A 16,447-nucleotide genomic window follows, 5' to 3' on the forward strand; every position below is an offset into this window, starting at 1 on the left:
TCTAACAGTCATCCGAGTTTACCTATTCATGTAAGTATACCTGCTTTACTGATTAGAAAAGAGACCCAGCAGTTAAGCAACATGGGCAGTAGTGCTGGAGCTGGAATCTAAGCCTTGGATCTCTGTCTCCCTAGTTTTGAGCTTTTCCATCATGTCTGGAAATGTTAATTTAACAAGTGCCTCTTGAGAATGTCCTGCATATAAGTTGTTTCTTCTGCTTTTTTCATCTTTATCTTACAATTTAAAATAACATTTCTTAGATTCATTTGATACAGAAAAATGTAAAAAAAGAAAAATGGTTCATATTAAGTTAAAAGATATTTTTGCATGTGGTTAGAAAAGCCCAATAATATAGAAGGTTATAAAAGCAACATCTAAGGACGGTCTTTCCATTAACTGTTTCTTACCTGTCCCTCCAGAAAACAGGAATTAACGTAAACAGATACACATGTGCATGTATACAAACACCATTTTTTATACAAAGTATATATTATATAAAACACTACATTTATAGTATATACATTTTTCTTGTTCAGTAAGTCTTAGAGGTTTCTTGCTATCAAGCTGAAGTGAAGTTTAGGGAGGTGAGTGACAGAGCCAGACCTCAACCTCCATGTCCTAAAACCAAAACTGGTATAATTCATAATTGCCCAGCACTGTCTCCCAGCTCTTTCCCATGGAAGTGAATATACAAATAAGATTCCGTGCCTCCAATAAGCCCAGTTAAGAAGAAGCTGGAGTCTATCTCCATTTCATCTGACTCCAGCCCCCTGCCCTTGCCACGAGGTCACACTGCCTAGATCTCAAAGAGCTGGGTATCAAGCAAGTCCAGGGTTTCCAGGGCTCTTGAGAATTTGGGAGTGGAGTGATTCCTTACCTCTGCCACTCCCTGAGATGATTCCTATGCTTCTCTAGTCTGTCGGCACTACCCAGTTACCACCATTGTCATTCCTTGAGTTGATGTAGACTCCAATTCTGAAGAACCCTAAACACTCAGTTCTGGGAGAGGTGAGGAAGGAGGAGGACCAGGTAGAGAAGCCAGAGGGAAGTATTTCTAAAATGTCTCAAGTCTAATTTTCCCTTTGTGATTATATTGACTCCCAGTTTCACAAAAGAATAATTTCATCTAGTTCCTGAAAAATGCTCCTGCCAGATGACTGCTATTGAAAACCAGTGTTGGACCACAAGGTAGTGCGAGATTCCTAGCAACTGGCTGGTGCGATGGAAAAATATGTCATCTGTTGGGCAGCTCATCCCTGGGCAGTGAGTGGGTGCTGAGCCCTGGCTGCTGGAGAGAAGGCCAACTCCAGGAGGTGCGGGGGCCTTGGGAGTTCACCATGATGGTGATGTTGGCTGGAGCACCGAACTGTAACTGACCCTTCCAGGAGCATCATGTGTGGCTGGTTTCCATGGGCAGCTCAGTACAATGCCCTTAACAATGGCTTGACTATTTCCCTAAGCATTTTCCACCCACTACCATGCATTAATTGGACATTTTCCCTTAGCCTGGAATGCCCCACCTCCACACCTCCCCCAGTCTTTGCCAGCCCACTCCTATTCATCCTCTATGACACACATAGACATGGTCACCCTCATGAGGCTGACTTTGATTTCTGCCTTGAATCGGCATCTGAGGCCCTCCTGTGTGCTCCTATAACGCCTTCGCTTTAGTTCTTTCAGTCCCTGTTCATTCAGCAGATACATACTGTGTACCCAGGATATCCCGCTGTGGTGCAGTGTCTAGCTTGTGTCCCCAGGCCAATTGTGAGCTTCATCAAGAGGAAATCTCTATGTTCTTGGGCCCTTGACACAGGTCCTGCACATCAAAACAGTTTGATTTTTGTAGGAGATAATGGTTGCTCTCCGGTTTAAGGCGTTTCCTTCTGGTGAACAGAACTAGAATTCATGGATGATGGGATGGGGCAATGAGTGAGATCATTAACTACTGTGTGAGGGCTGAGGATGGAAGTAAAAAAAAAAAAATTTAAATATAAAAGGGAAGGCTTCACTCCGGTGGCTGACTGGCTTCCCCCTCTGATCTGCACCTGACCTTGCAATGAGGTGAGGTGAACTGCCCTGGGCTGGCTCTGTCTGAAAGCTCAAGGACCCCCTTGGTGCCTAGCAACAGCCTGACTGCCCAGAACCGTGATTTTGAACCTGGGTGTGGCTCCTGGGCAGGAAGCCACTAACACCACTGAAGCAGCCAGGCCTCCCTTTCACTTCCTTTGAGCCAAAACTCCGCCCCCAATGGGGGCCAATACTTAGTGTTTTGGAACCTTTTCTTCAGAGCACAAATGGGAGGTTTCTAGTAAAGATAACTCCAGCACTTACGTATGAGGTATGTGATCTCAGGCAAGTCATGCTGCCTCTCTGAGCTTCAGTTCCAAGACCTGTCCTGTTCCTGTCATATTCCTAGCTAGTGTCACCCCTGCACAGCCCTGCAAGCACGGAAACATTCAGTAAGTGCTGTTGTATCAGAATCTGCTTGGTTAGGGAAAGACTGAGTTAGTGATTCTTCCCCAGCTGTTCCTTTGATTATGTTCTTTTCTTCTGAGTCCCTCTCTTGTTGAACAGCTGCATCTTCTCATTTTCAGTTTCTAAGTATAAAATCCTGCTCCTATCTTCGCATTCCTCTCCATCCCTCTCCTCTTGCTTTTCTTATCCACAGTCATTCAATCTCATCAAGACTTGCAAAATTTCTACACCTCTTAAAAAATCACAAGTGTTTCGTTTTGTAGGCCACTATACTGCTGCCAAAGTGATTTGTAATTTTTTAAGTGTGACATGCATCCTGTAAAGTGCAGAGATCTGAATTGTACAACTGGATGAATTTGTACAAAGTGGACATCTAATGCCCTTCCAGATGAAGATACAGAATATAACCAGCACCCCAGAAGTTTCTCTCATGCCCTTCCTAGTCATTAAACCTCTGAAAATTAACTATTACTGTGATATCAATCACTCTAGAGTAAGGTTGCCTGGTTCTGAACCAAACGAATCATACAGTATATACTCTTTTGTGTCTGGCTTGTGTTCAACATTTTGTCTGTGAGATTCATCTATGCACTGAGAGTTCTGCATTTCCATGCCTGTGTACCTGGGTTTGGCTGTTCATTCTGCCAGGAATCAGCATGCCCCACCCAGGCCTGGCAGTCTGTGTGAATCCTCTAGACTCAGATCAGATCTGGCTCCTTTGGGAAACCTTCCGTTAGCAGCTCTGGGCTTCAGTCTCAGCTCTTCCGTCTGCCAAGCTATATGACTTTAGGCAAGTGCTATTTATCTCCTCATGCCTCATTTTTCTTGAGGATAACAGTTTCTACACTCCAGAGTTCTCATGAATTTCAAGTGAGACAAGACATATTCAACATTTATAACTGTGCCTGAAGCATAGTGAGTACCTAATAAATGTGAGGTATAACTATTGTGACTACTCTGCTTTTCTAGATCCTTGTACACATATCCTTGTCTTAGCACTTATTTTAATTATTGTTTGTCACACCTTGAATTAACTTTTTAAAGGGGAAGACAGATAACCAGAAAAATAAAGATGTGAGATCATTTTGGATAGTGGTAAGGCTGTGAAAGAGAGAAAACAGTGTGTTGTGATGGAGGTTGGGAGGAGGTCTTCTTGAAGAGGCAACAGCTGAGCAAAGACCTGTCGGGTGAAAAGGAGCAGGTATATGCAGAGCAGGAAAACAGCAAGTACAAAGGCTCTGGGGCAGGCACAATAAGCAGTAAGCTCAGTTATGTCTAAGGAACAGCAAATAGGCCAGCATGGCTGGAGCCAAGAGGGCGTGGTCCAGAGGAGGTTGGAGAGAGAGAGACAAGAGCTAGGAGAAGCCATTGAAGGGGTTGGGCAAGGGGATATCATCCACCTTTGCATCTGAGGTGCCTAGCACGTAATAGACACTCACTAAACTGTTGGTTTTAACATGCCTGGTCTACATAAGCAATTCTCAAGTCATTTTCAAGTTAAAACTTCATCATTGTGCTATGTGCTTCTGGGTTCTTAACTAAACCCTACTGGATGGGGATGGAGTTGCTCAGTTGTTTCTAGATTTTTTTCCCCTCCCCTATCCCATTTCATCTACCCTTCCTCAATGACCCATATTATCTCCACCAGAGATGTGTAACCAAGACGGAGGAGGCAAGCCTGGGCCGGTTAGAGAAAAGGCAGGTAGGAAACAGGTTCGGTCAGTTCTTCAGCTTTCTCTGACTCCAAGGGTCCTGGTTTCTGGACAAGCAAAATGATGTAGCACAAAGTGGAGGAGAGAGGCTGAGCCACAGGAGGGGCTGCAGAGGGGCTAGGTGCCTCAGTCAGAGCCTGTGAAGTAGGCTGAACTGCAACAGCTCTAGCCTCCGATGGCGTGGCAGGCCAAACCAGGAGCACATTTGGAGTCCTAGCAGCAGAGGGGGGCTGCTGGCAAGGCCTGAACCATGACCAGACAGAGGAGGGAAAGAGCAGCCAGTAAATCAGAAGAGAGGGTAGTCTTGAGTCTGAGTGATAGGAATTTACACAACAACATCATTGAGACTTTGTGTTTTATTTATTTCTAAACTTAAAAAAAAAAGAAATATTACATATGAGAAATAGCACATAAATGTACAGTACAATGAATAATTATAAAGCAAACATCCATGTAATCACCATAAAGGGCATGAAATAGAACATTGCTAACACCATCCCTCCCACCCTCCTGCACCCCCTAACCTTTCCAGATTACAACCTCCTTTAAAGGTGGCCAGAAGCTGGCTTTTTATAATAATCACTTTCTTGCTTTTCTTTTTAGTTATATTGCTTATGAATCACATGGGAAATCTTAATTAGGATTTTCCCATGTGATTCCTGAAGACCACAAAGGTGAGCTCCTTTAATGTGCATCCTCATCTTTAGTAAATCTCAGCAGGCCCTGGGGAGATGGTGGATTTGCGGTTTGGGGCATTTTGCAGAGAATGCAGTTTGAGGTTTCTCTCACTCTTCAGTGCGTGTGTAAATGCTCACTACGTTTAATGCACCTGATGAGCACTGTGAGGCGTACAAAGATGCATCTGAAACTGAGCCTGTCCCTGGGCGTTTACAGTAGGGCACAGCAAGCACGTACAAGCATGGCAGAACAGTGCCTGACAAGTCCTTGGGGAAGTGCAATAGGAGTTTCGAAGAGGCAAAGACCAAACACTTTTGGCAGCAGGAAGCAGAGCAGGCGTTGTGGAAGAGGTGGTATTATGCTAATTCATGCAATACTGATCAAACATTTTTGAGGATTGGCAATATACCAGGAAATTAGGCAAAAGGATTCAAAAACGAATAAGATAAAATCCCTGTCTGCTCAGGACTTAATGGCTTAATTTGCATAGATACAAATTATTCCAGTGTGGTAGGCCTTAAATATAAAGCATATTAGGATAACTCATTGCCTGGGTTGTCAGGGAAATATTCAGAGCTGAGATCTAGGCTAGTCCTTGAGGGAGAGGGGAATAGGAGTTTGGCAGACAGAGAAAGGAACCACTGAATCTGCAGAGAGAGAGATGGGAAAGGGTACAAGGTCAGTGTTTGCAAAAGGCGTTTTTCATGGTGAGAAGGAGAGTGGGACTTGACAGGTTGGATGGATAAGTGGGAAAGGTTTTCTAGGCAAGAGGAACGGCATGAGTAGGGGTGTCTAGTCGCAGCATAAGGTGTGTGATGAAAGATGGTGTTATTAATTTTTTATGTCACCTGGGCCATGGGGTACCCATATATCTGGTCAAACATCGTTATGGGTGTGTCTGTGAGGGTGTTTTAGGATGAGAAATCAACATTTAAATTGGTAGACTGAATAGAGAAGATTTCTCTCCCTAATGTGGTTGACCTTACCAATCAGTTGAAGACCTGTATAGAACAAGAAGGCTGACCCTTCCTTGAGTAAGGGGGATAGATTTTTCTGGGTTTGGACTCAAACTGGAATGTTTGCTTTTGCTGAGGCTTGAGCCTGCTGGTCATTGGACTGCAACAGAAACATCAGCTCTTTGGGTTCTCAGGGCCTAGGACTTGGACTGGAACTACACTGTCAACTCTCTTGGGTCTCCACCATGCTGACTCACCCCATGGATCTTGAGACTTATCAGCTTCCATAACTGTTTAAGTCAGTTCCTTGTAATATATCTTTTTAGGTAAATAGATATCTCTCCCTCTCTCCCCTAAAGGTTCTGTTCCTCAGGAGAACCCTAATACAGAAGGGAAAAGGAAATAACTTCGGAAAGCCAAGCTCATGCCAGATCATGGAGGGTACAGAATGCCTGGATAAATGACCTTGAATATGATCGTGAAGATAAGGGAGAAAACCCTGGGGGTTCCTGAGGTGATTTAAAGAGAGCTGAGGTCTGGCAAGATGAAGGTTGTGCTGTATAAAATGAATTAAAGCAGATTCTTAAAGGAAGCATCTAGAAATTGGATATTAATTTCATGGGTATAGGATATATGATACAGCATAAGGTGATATATGATACAGAAAATGTTGGGAACCCCTGAATGTACAAGGGTGCCCGGGTTCATAGCAGATACAGGCACTGCAGAAGCTAAAGCAGGTGGGAACAGGAAGATGATTTCAGTGGTTCTGATGAGATTCTGATTAATGGGAAATTTGGAAATGCATGTAGGAATAGGGGCTGGAGGAGGCAGTGATTTGAGAGTCTACGTAGAGGGTGGTGGCAAATGCCACACCACAGGGACAGATACGGGGGGTACAGAGGTGGCTGAGTGATTCAAGAGTTTTGCAGTTAAAAGTGACAGAAACCTACTTACTCTAGCTGAGACAAAAGAGGAATTTTATAAGCTAATGTGACTGAAAAGTGAAGCAAGCTGAATCCTGGGGCTCAGACAATACTGCTGGGACTTGGCTTCACTGTCTTATCTTTCAGCTCTGTTACTCCACTGTGTGTCTTGGTCTCATTCTCAGGCAGTCTTTTTCCTTGCAGTGGGGCCATGATTACATCCTGCCTTCAGCAGATAGTTCATTCAACTGGACAGTTCTGACCAAAGTTCCAGAATTGAATCTTACTGGTTCTCATTGAGCCATATGCCCAGTGCTGAAATGTTTGGCAAGGGGGCTCTCTAAAATGCTCTTATTGGCCAAGACTGGGTCATATGTCTACCCTGCTACAGGAGGTAGAGTGACATGGATGGAGAATTTGGGGATGGGCTGATCCAGGAGAAATGGAAGTGCTGTCACCAGAAGGAGTAATGGACACTGGGTTGGTAACTACAGGGAGAGGAGAGCTGGAAACACACACAGGCTGCCCTTCCTGTTAACACGAGCCAGCTGTAGCCAATTGGGCAGTGGGGAGGGAGCACTAGGAGGTTGGGGCCTGGCTTGCAGCAAGGGAAGGGGTATACTGGGGCCAAGTAGTAATGCTATTGCTTTTTGGAACTGTGAAAAGGTTGGGGAGGGTCCTTCTGACCAAAACCTGATAGCGTAATAGACAAAGTGCTAAGTGGGTCCTTGTCCTCAGAATAACGGCAGGAAAAGCCAAGCAGTTGGGTGACACCCCATCAAGATACTGCTGCTTATGGAAAGGTCAGACATTGTCTGGGGACATTCATAGGATTGTGAGACAGGATGAAGGAAAGGTCATTGGCAACTGGCCTTACAGAGGGAGAAAACACAACTAGTTTTCCCAAAAGTTTAAGAAACTAAGCTTATGCATTTTCACAACAGTCAAAAATTTACAGTAGCCAAAAACAACCTAAATTCCAACAGCAAGAGATTGATTGGATGAATGTCCATCCATTTATGCATCCTTTAAAAATGATGCGTTGACATGGAAAGATGTTCACAATGTAGTTTTGAGAGAGAGAAGCAGAGTATGATTTGCTTTTGTGCAATAAATGTGTGTACATCCATCTATCTATATATATCTGGAAAGGTGAACACCAAAATGTTAATATTTAGTATCATTAGGAGTAGGACTACTGCTGGAGCTTATCTTCTGATTTCTGTATAATAAACCTGCTGGGTAGTATGACAGCACAGTAGTCAACTAGAGCCAGCCTCTTGGGTCTAAGTCCCAGATCTGCCACTGCCTGGGTTGGTGACCTTGGGCAAGTACTTTAACACTTCTGAGCCTCAGTTCATGCATTAATAAACAGGCAATAGTTCTTAACTCATAGGGTGTTTGTAGTACGACAGCTATCTTTGCACTCAAACCTGTTAGCAGCATGCGTATAGTAAACCCTCAAAAACGTAGTCTTGTGTAATTAAAAAGTCTGAAAGAAAATAACTATTGAATCAAATATATTGGAAATAAGTGTCTATCTTGGCCAAATAGGTATGGCAGCCATCAATAAATGAATTATTATTAAGATGTTTTCCTCTAACACTGGGAAGCATCTGAGAATGAGAGAGGGTTCCTGTTCTCCCGAAGCTTGCACACCAGCAGGAACGACAGATGATAAACAGGTGCTGTGAGGATAGGATCATCAGAAAGGCAGTGACATTTGAGGGATGAAAGCCAACCAAAGTGAGGGGGAGGCAGCCAGGTAAACAGTGCTTGGGAGGCCCTGTGGTGGGGAGGAAGTCTCTAAATAAAAAAAAACGACAGTGTGTCTGGAACAGGGGCCAGGAAGCGTACGCAGAATTGAGAAGCGCAGCATTCAATTCTCACGCCACAGTGGACTGAATTCAGGCCTTGGAAGTCGGCAGGCCATCCACTTGCAGTGTGGTCTCAGGCAAATCACTGCCCCTCTTTGAGTAGCCTCCGCCTTCCTGCAAAATAGGGATGCCAATATTTGACTTCAGAGGTTGCAAGGATCAAAAGAAATGTTAGTGGAAGCGCTTTGCAAACGACTGCTCACAGAACTATTACAAATATAACCTTTTAAGAAAGAGATGCTGAGCTCCGCCGCGGAGCAGGCAGCACTGGCTGGCGCGTGCGCGTAAGTGGCCGAGCCCGGCATGGGACAAATTCCGCCTCGAACTGCTCTGCCTCTCCACGCCTGTCGGTCCCTCCCACTTCCGCGGGCACCCAACCATGCGTCGCCTGCGTGCTGACGTCAGGCGCGTGCCCCTGTCCGGCAGTCGAGGAGACCCCGCGCAGTGCTGCCAACGCCCCGGCGGAGAAGCTGAGGTGAGTGCGGGGCATGAGGCTCCCTGCGGGAGCGGCTTCCCGGGCGTTGCGTCCCCGCCGCGCCGTCCGGGCCGTTCCCGGTCCGCGGGGACACCCCGCCTCTGGGATCCCGGGAAACCTGGGAGCGCGGGGCGTGTGTGTGTGGTTGCTTGGCTAGCGCGGCGCCCTCCGGGCCGGCGCGAGCCCGGGTTCTGTCGGGAACGGAGGGGAGGGGGTCGCGGTGGGGAAGGCGGGGGTACGTGCCCTCCGAGAGGTGCACTGCTGGGGGCGCGGGGTTCCGGCCGCAGGGCGCGGGCGGGGCCGGCTGTCACCGGGCAGCGGCGGAAGGAAAGGGTCACACCCATCCGAGCGCCCGAGCTCCCTTCCCCCAGACCCGGCCCTGCAGGCCGAGACGGGTACGGGTTCCGTGGGCCCCGGGCGGCGGAGCCGCTCGCGGGCGCCCGGAGCGAGCGGGGGTGTTGGCGGCCCGGGCTACCAGGCTGGGTCCGCCGCTGCGCCCCGGCTCCGACTTCCTGCTCCGCCGCGGACATTTTGCGGCGGGCGGGGGGAGGGGAGCGGAATTGCGAGCGCGGCGGGGAAGTGGCGGCCGGGGAGGGGGCGGCTGGCGGACTGTCTCAGGCTTTGCCGGTGACCGGCTTCCCTACGCAGCCTTTCAGCCGGACGCTTGGTGCGGGCGGGGTGGGCCTGATTGCTGATTCTCCGGTCTCCTTTATTTCTGCCTTAGGTTGTTCCTACTACCATTGCCGTTTGCTTCTCCAACTCTGCCTACCTATTCGGCAGAAGCTTCCCTTTCAGGGAGTTTCCTTAATCACCTCCCGAAACGGTCGTTTTGCCGCTTGCTTAATTCATTTTATTAGGGTGGAATTTTCTTTGTTCGTTTGTTTTTTCCACCCCTTTAAGTACAAGAGAAATGCAGCGTGGAAGATTACGTCATCGCAATATAAGGGTTGAGAGTTTTTAACTCCCCCAAGTCTAGGACTCACCAGATTTAAGACAGCATTTTGCTGCCTTAGTTGGTCAGCCAATGAATGGCATGTCCTGCTTGCTTCCCAACGCATTGTATTCAGAGGTCTTTGGAAATCCTGGCCATTTCAAATACATCTAAAAGACAAGAAGGTTTAAAATGCCAAGATTAGCTTGTGCTAGGGAATAAAGCGTAAGACAACACCTCTGCAGCCACTTGGTTAGGCAGTAACGTTAAAGATTCCTTTGTACTCGAATGAAGTGAATTTATTTGTGGGAGCATTTCTTTGGTACAGAATGACTTTCCCAGACTTTAACTTCTCCCACATGACTTAACTGATGCAGAATACGTACCTGAGTTGTCTCACGTGCAATTTTTGTGGCAAGGTGTGGTGAATAAGAGTCGGTTTATTTTACACCTAATCTTTGCTTGCTACGCATTTTAGTCTTGTAATTAAAAACGAGTTTTGGATTTTTAACCACAGATTCCCCCAAAACCAACTCAATACCATTTTTAGACTTTTGGGATCACAGTTATTTGTTCCCGCGAATGTTAGGTACATCCTAACATTGGCTACAGGGTACAGTGACACAGGAAAATATTAGCATTGTAAAGCAAATGAGATCAAATTGTATAATGCATCGTTATAAGGATAGTTCATGTAGGAACAGGTACTTTCCTTTTGTTTCTCTATAGAGAACATTGCTTATTAAACACTTAAAAGAAGTGATAGGTTTAAATCAGCTTTTATAGGTGTCGATTGGATAGGTGTGGAGCTTGAATTTTCAAAAATGTCATGATGTTCTTGTTTTATGAATATAAAAATGGAACACTTTCTGCTGCCTTATTTCATGAGTCTTCTATATTTAACAAGGTTAAATATATATCAATTTGCATCTTTCCTTTTAACATAGAGAATAGTTTGAATTTACAGTTTTTAGAATGATGCAAGGAGATAAGAGGTAATTAACTGAATAGTAAAAAGGAGTTCCAGTAATTTCTTCAAGACTTGAAACGTATCACATGCTCTTTAAATATTTACATAAAACACTTGTACTCTGTTAAACTAAAGTTTTTGGGACTCTTAGGCAGGTTTAATAGCCTAGGGTAGTCAGGGGGCTTAAAGAGATTCTCAAAGGGCATTAAGACCAAATCTTGATGTTTTCTGTAACTTCCAGATTTGTTTTCCTTTATTAGGATAATTTTTCCATTTATAATTTTATGGTCTATTAGAAAAGCATTTCTAGTTATTTTTGAAATGGTTGCACTAATAAAATGCTTTGATCCAGGAGCTTGGAAAACGTTCAAGTACAATTTACTGTGCCTGTCTTAGTATAGTATTTATAGGCATTCTTGGAAGTAAAAGTCAAATTGTACTTTTATTTGTAGATACATTTTTAGATGCATTTATTGTTTAAGGGTCTTTTTTGAGAGGATGAGGAATACAATGAGGAGCACTTCAGGCCTACAGGGCTTTTTCTGCAGGGGAAAGAGGTTAATATTTTCTTAATATGTCCCTTAAATAGATCTGTATACTATATTAAAGGGCTTCATTCTAGGCTTTTATGATACTGCCTTTTTCAGTGTTTTCTTTGATATCAGTTTTCCCCACTAGAATGTAAGCTATATGAGGGTAGGGCTTTGACTTCCCATCGTTGGTTACCCCTGTATTCCTAACACCTAGGATAGTACCAGATCCATAGCTGTCTCAAGGGACGTTTATCAAGTGAATTTGATGATGTCTGCAGGTTAACATTTTCCCTTTCTGCGTATTCTATAGGCTTGCTTACTGAGTTTCCTGAGACTTCTTTTGTGCTTTGTCAGCTATATTCATATTTGGGCTCAATGAAGTGATGATTACAAATCCACTTTTGCTTGACCTTATCCATCTGTTTAGTCCAGTATATTCTGCAGCTGTACTATCTGGAACGTTTACCATTGCTTAGAAAATCCTTGCTGACAGTCACTTCTTAATCTCCTAAAAATAAATCAGACTTTAATGTTTGTTTCCTTCCTTCATTTCTTTGTTTGAAATAGCAGCTTATTTTTACCACTTCTTCCCCTCTGTGTAATAGTATCAAATTCCTGGTCTGTTATGTTTTGTCCCTTACTAGTTTCTACTTCTAGTTACTCATCCTTTCAGTCCAAAATATTTTTGATAAAGCAATTTTCATTACTTGTCATTTCAGCGGTTTCTACTACTGCTGCTGTTCTAAGTCGTGGTTGCCAAAACTCTTCTTCACTAGTTGCCCCTGGGACATTGGTTTCAAACTGCTTATTCCATTGTTTTGCCACCAAAATGGTATCCCATAAAAAAAATACATTTTAGAAAAATACTTCTCAGATAGTTAGCTATTATGATGAAGTACAGAACAGTTTCTAATATAACAAAAAAAACCCTATATTTTGTTAGGTCATGCTCTTCACCAAGCATCAGTGATCTGTCACCTGAAGAGAATCCCTGTTGCTCAGTTTTTAACACTGTATCATTTTCTCCAAAAATAAGCCATTTTGATTTGCCATTTTAATTCTGTTGTGTGTTCTTGAGAGAGATACTGTTAGTATAGTGATTAAAAGTGTAGACTCTGGAACCAGACTGCCTGGGTTCATATCCTGGCTCTGCCATTTATTAGCTATGTGCAATCTAACTAATGCCTTTGTGACTAAGATTTACCTTGTGTAAAATAGGACTAGCAGTAGTCCCTACCTCAGCGTGTTGTTATAAGAATCAAATAGTTAATCTCTGTGAAGTATTAAAACAATTCACTGACACATACTATGCTCTATAGGTGTTTGCTTTTGTTATTGTAATTGCTCTTAGGCCCCCGCGTTTGAGAAGCTCTTTGTGTTTTCCCAGCATCAGCATTTTAATAACCCAGATTAATCTCATGAAACCATAAAAATTATTAAATGAAGTGGGGATTGTTGCCTGCTGTAAATTTTTATCCATTTTCTTATAGCTAGTGTCATATAATGAAGGGCATGAAATCTCAAATAATGCAGTGTGTGGACTATGGATCAGCAGCATGAGCATTCACCTTGGAGTTGTTAGAAATCTCAGGCTCCATCCCAGTAACTGAGTCAGAAACCGCATTTTAACAAGACCTTAAGATGATTCTTACGTGCATTAAAGTTTGAAGTACCCTCTTCAGGACTGCTAGAGTGATAATCTTAAAAAATTTCAAACGCAGTGTTGAGTGCTTTACTTTCCCCCGTACTTAAGTATAACCTTGTTTCTTTTAGGCAGTCTACCAAAATTTATTGCAAGGATCATTATCTGAAAATGAATGTTACACTACACCTATTTAGTTTCTAAAGGAATCAAAGTTCTTGCCTATTGTGTAGAATTGCCTCATATATGTGCTTATTATCAGGAGTTTAAAGTTATTAAAGTGCCATTGCCCACTTAGTAATAACCGAATAATCTTAAATTCTAGTTCAGCTTATCAATTACACGTTTGAACTCAAATGATATTTTATTGAAAACTAATTGTTATAAAGAGCATATGATCAAAATAATTCATAATGTTGGTTATGAAAATAGGTAGAACACAAAGTTGGCATTTAGCTGGTCAAATGTAAAAAATGTTTTCTGTTTTCTTTACTAAATTATATTTACAATTTCAAGGGAAAATGTTTATAACTAAAATCTGGTCTTATTTAGCTGCCATCCTGAAAAAGTTAATGCTGTTTTTTTAAGGACTAGATTGAATTTTCCTCAAATAATTGTTCTTTAACATATTTGGTGTAGGAGAAGTTCACCAGCACTATCTTTGTGCAGTATATATGCTCTAGAGTAGTGTTTCCCAATCTTTTTCAAGTTAAGGCAGGCAGAAAATTATTCGTTATGTCACACTGGAGTAAATGGAGGAGGCTGCTCTTAACTGGCTGGACGTGCTGCAGACCTCAGGAGAGCTGGGTAATCAACGTCTTAGGCACACTTGTGTCCATTCTCTGTGTCCCAAGTGGCAGTATGAAGCCATCTACTGTTGGATATTAAGCTACAGCCATCCTTTTCAGCAGAAAAGATTTTAATTGTTGGTTATTCCTTGTAAACAGAAGAGAAACAAGAGATTGAGAACAGACTAAATGAGGAACAGATGAAGCCAGAGGGAGAGAGGTGCAATAAAAGAATACTCTGAATTAATGTAAAGTGAAAAAGAATACACTTTGTAATAAGATTTCAGCTATACTCCATTTGTTTTGTTGGTAGCCAAATTTAAGAATATTTGTAATTTTGGTTTGCTTTTAAAGTTTTGAAAGCAGATAAAGAGGAGTGGGAAATAATCGAATAAACTTTCTTAACGGAATTATTTGTAGTTTCAGGGATTGTCATTTTAACACAACTTCACTGGAGTGACAAGTTTGTTTTACATGCTGAATACTATTTGAGAGGAGCTCAATTTTAGAGTCTTCTGAAGTGGAATTAAACCATCTATATATCACTTATTGCTTTAAAGCCGTATTTTTACTGAGGAATTTAAGATTAACAGTAAGATTTTTAACTAAAGTATTATATTTTTAAAAGTACGTTTTCATTTATCAGATAACTAGAAAAACATACTGTGTCTGAATATTAGCATGCTAGGGTTTAAATTATCTAAAATTCTCACTTGTTTCAGAAAGTGTACAAGTAGTATAAACAGTTTAAAATATAAGCTATGGAAATGTTTCAATTAGGTCATATATATTTGCTCTGCTCATCATAGGGCTAAAGGGAATATGGTCATTCCAAGAGGTTATAAAGAAGTAGAAATGAGCGTGGAGATAATTTTTTAAAAATAATGCTGTGCTGTTTCTCTAGTGTGTTTAGGAATACCTGAAAGAGGATTCCATGGGGTTGGGTGCCAGATAAATTGGAAACCCTAGTTATTATATCCCCATATTGGAAATTCATAATATATATGTTTGTTAAATATTCAGAGAAGTTAGAGAATCTGTTTAATTCAGTGTTTCTTAAACTTGTTGGAGCTTTTTTTTTTCTCCCATGGAATACACTGTCAAGTTTTGAGAAAATGGACTGGGAGACACTGGTGTCTGGTTTATTAATGTCTGTTAGCTTCAAAGGCTGTTAGTGGCCAAATAATGTTTGCTATGGATAGAAAAATGGTAAAACTACTCAGTTGAGGCAGGTGAGTGGTGGACAGACACTTCAGCAGAGGCCATGGGTGATTTATCCTTGTTGTACTAAACCGCACTTGAGCTGTTGTACAGAAATTGCTAATTTGCAGCTTTCAGGGTGGAACTGAACATGTTATATATAAAACATCTTTGGGGTTATCTATAAGGAAATACCTCTCTCTCAGCTTAACAACTGGGGCAAGGTATTGGATGAGAAAAACAGACCAATATTAGGGATTGAGGAAGTGATTGTCTAGTGGTGGCTGCAAAGGAAACTTTTTAAAATAGAGTCACTGTCTCCAGTATCTCTTGAGTATTTTACTGTTTTCCAATATTCTGAAAAGCTTGCAGTAATTTAAAAGTCAATATTTTAATGTTCTGGAGGTCATATAATGGATAACTTTTATTTTGTAATGCAGATAGTTTCTATGAAGTTTTAAAAAAGTAATTGTTCCCATACATGAGAAGTATTTTAGGAGCTTGTGGTAGTAATCTATAGGTTCTTTGTATTTTGTAATTTGACATATTTTGTTTTTCTTTCTTGTCACAAACTCCGCCCCCCAAAAATCCCAAAACACCCACCTCAGAGCCCACCTTTCAGTTAATATTTTTTTCTGGTTTCACCTATTACGTAGAAATGAAGATAGATTCTCCTAAAAACTTGTCCTTGGTTAAATCAGAACAAGGAATAGAAAAATCATTTCACTTACCATCTGTGTTACCAGTTACCTGAGAGATGGGAGAGTGGGGAAAGATATAACTTTGTATATCCAGGTTGGGGTTAGGTAAGAAAATGACTGTGTTTTTGGCCATTGAATACATTTTCTTCAGGATCAAGATTAATTCATGTCCTGGATGTTACATGTGTTGAAGATCCAAGTTTGTATCTTGCTCATGCCAAATTTTTTGCCTCTGCTACTTTCAGTTGGGTATCGTTTTCTACTTTCATAAAATATGTGTGTCTCATTCTGTCTCCCTCTTTTTTTAAAATATGAAGATGAGATGATTTTTTACAGATATTTAAAAAATCTAATAAAAGAATGTATAGAAATGGCTTTTAAAATAGAGCTAGTCAGTGGCAAAGGTATGAAAACCTACATTTTAGAGATAGTTCTTGGCAGTTATGTGATTCCTTAGTTCATTATATACTACTTTAGTGGATTTAAATCTAAGTGAATTGTTCCAAAATTAGAGGCATATTTTAGCTATAAAACTACTTAGTGTAAGATTGGTTGCATTAACTATTTCACTGAAACAGTTGTC

General features: G+C 42.1%; 1 protein-coding gene across 2 annotated transcripts in view; it reads left to right on the plus strand.

Annotated features, from left to right (window-relative positions):
- The first annotated feature begins 8,991 nt into the window (after positions 1-8,991).
- The window catches only part of CDC42 (cell division cycle 42), a 40,007-nt gene continuing 32,551 nt past the window's right edge, over positions 8,992-16,447 (plus strand). The window contains exon 1 of one of the 2 annotated variants that reach the window (XM_036914620.2): positions 8,992-9,099. The gene's annotated coding sequence lies outside the window, so the exon portion shown is untranslated. The remainder of the gene's footprint in view (positions 9,100-16,447) is intronic. The other variant, XM_036914618.2, reaches the window with a different exon arrangement.

Source organism: Manis pentadactyla, chromosome 4 (assembly GCF_030020395.1).
Source record: "Manis pentadactyla isolate mManPen7 chromosome 4, mManPen7.hap1, whole genome shotgun sequence".
Classification (NCBI taxonomy): Eukaryota; Metazoa; Chordata; class Mammalia; order Pholidota; family Manidae; genus Manis; species Manis pentadactyla.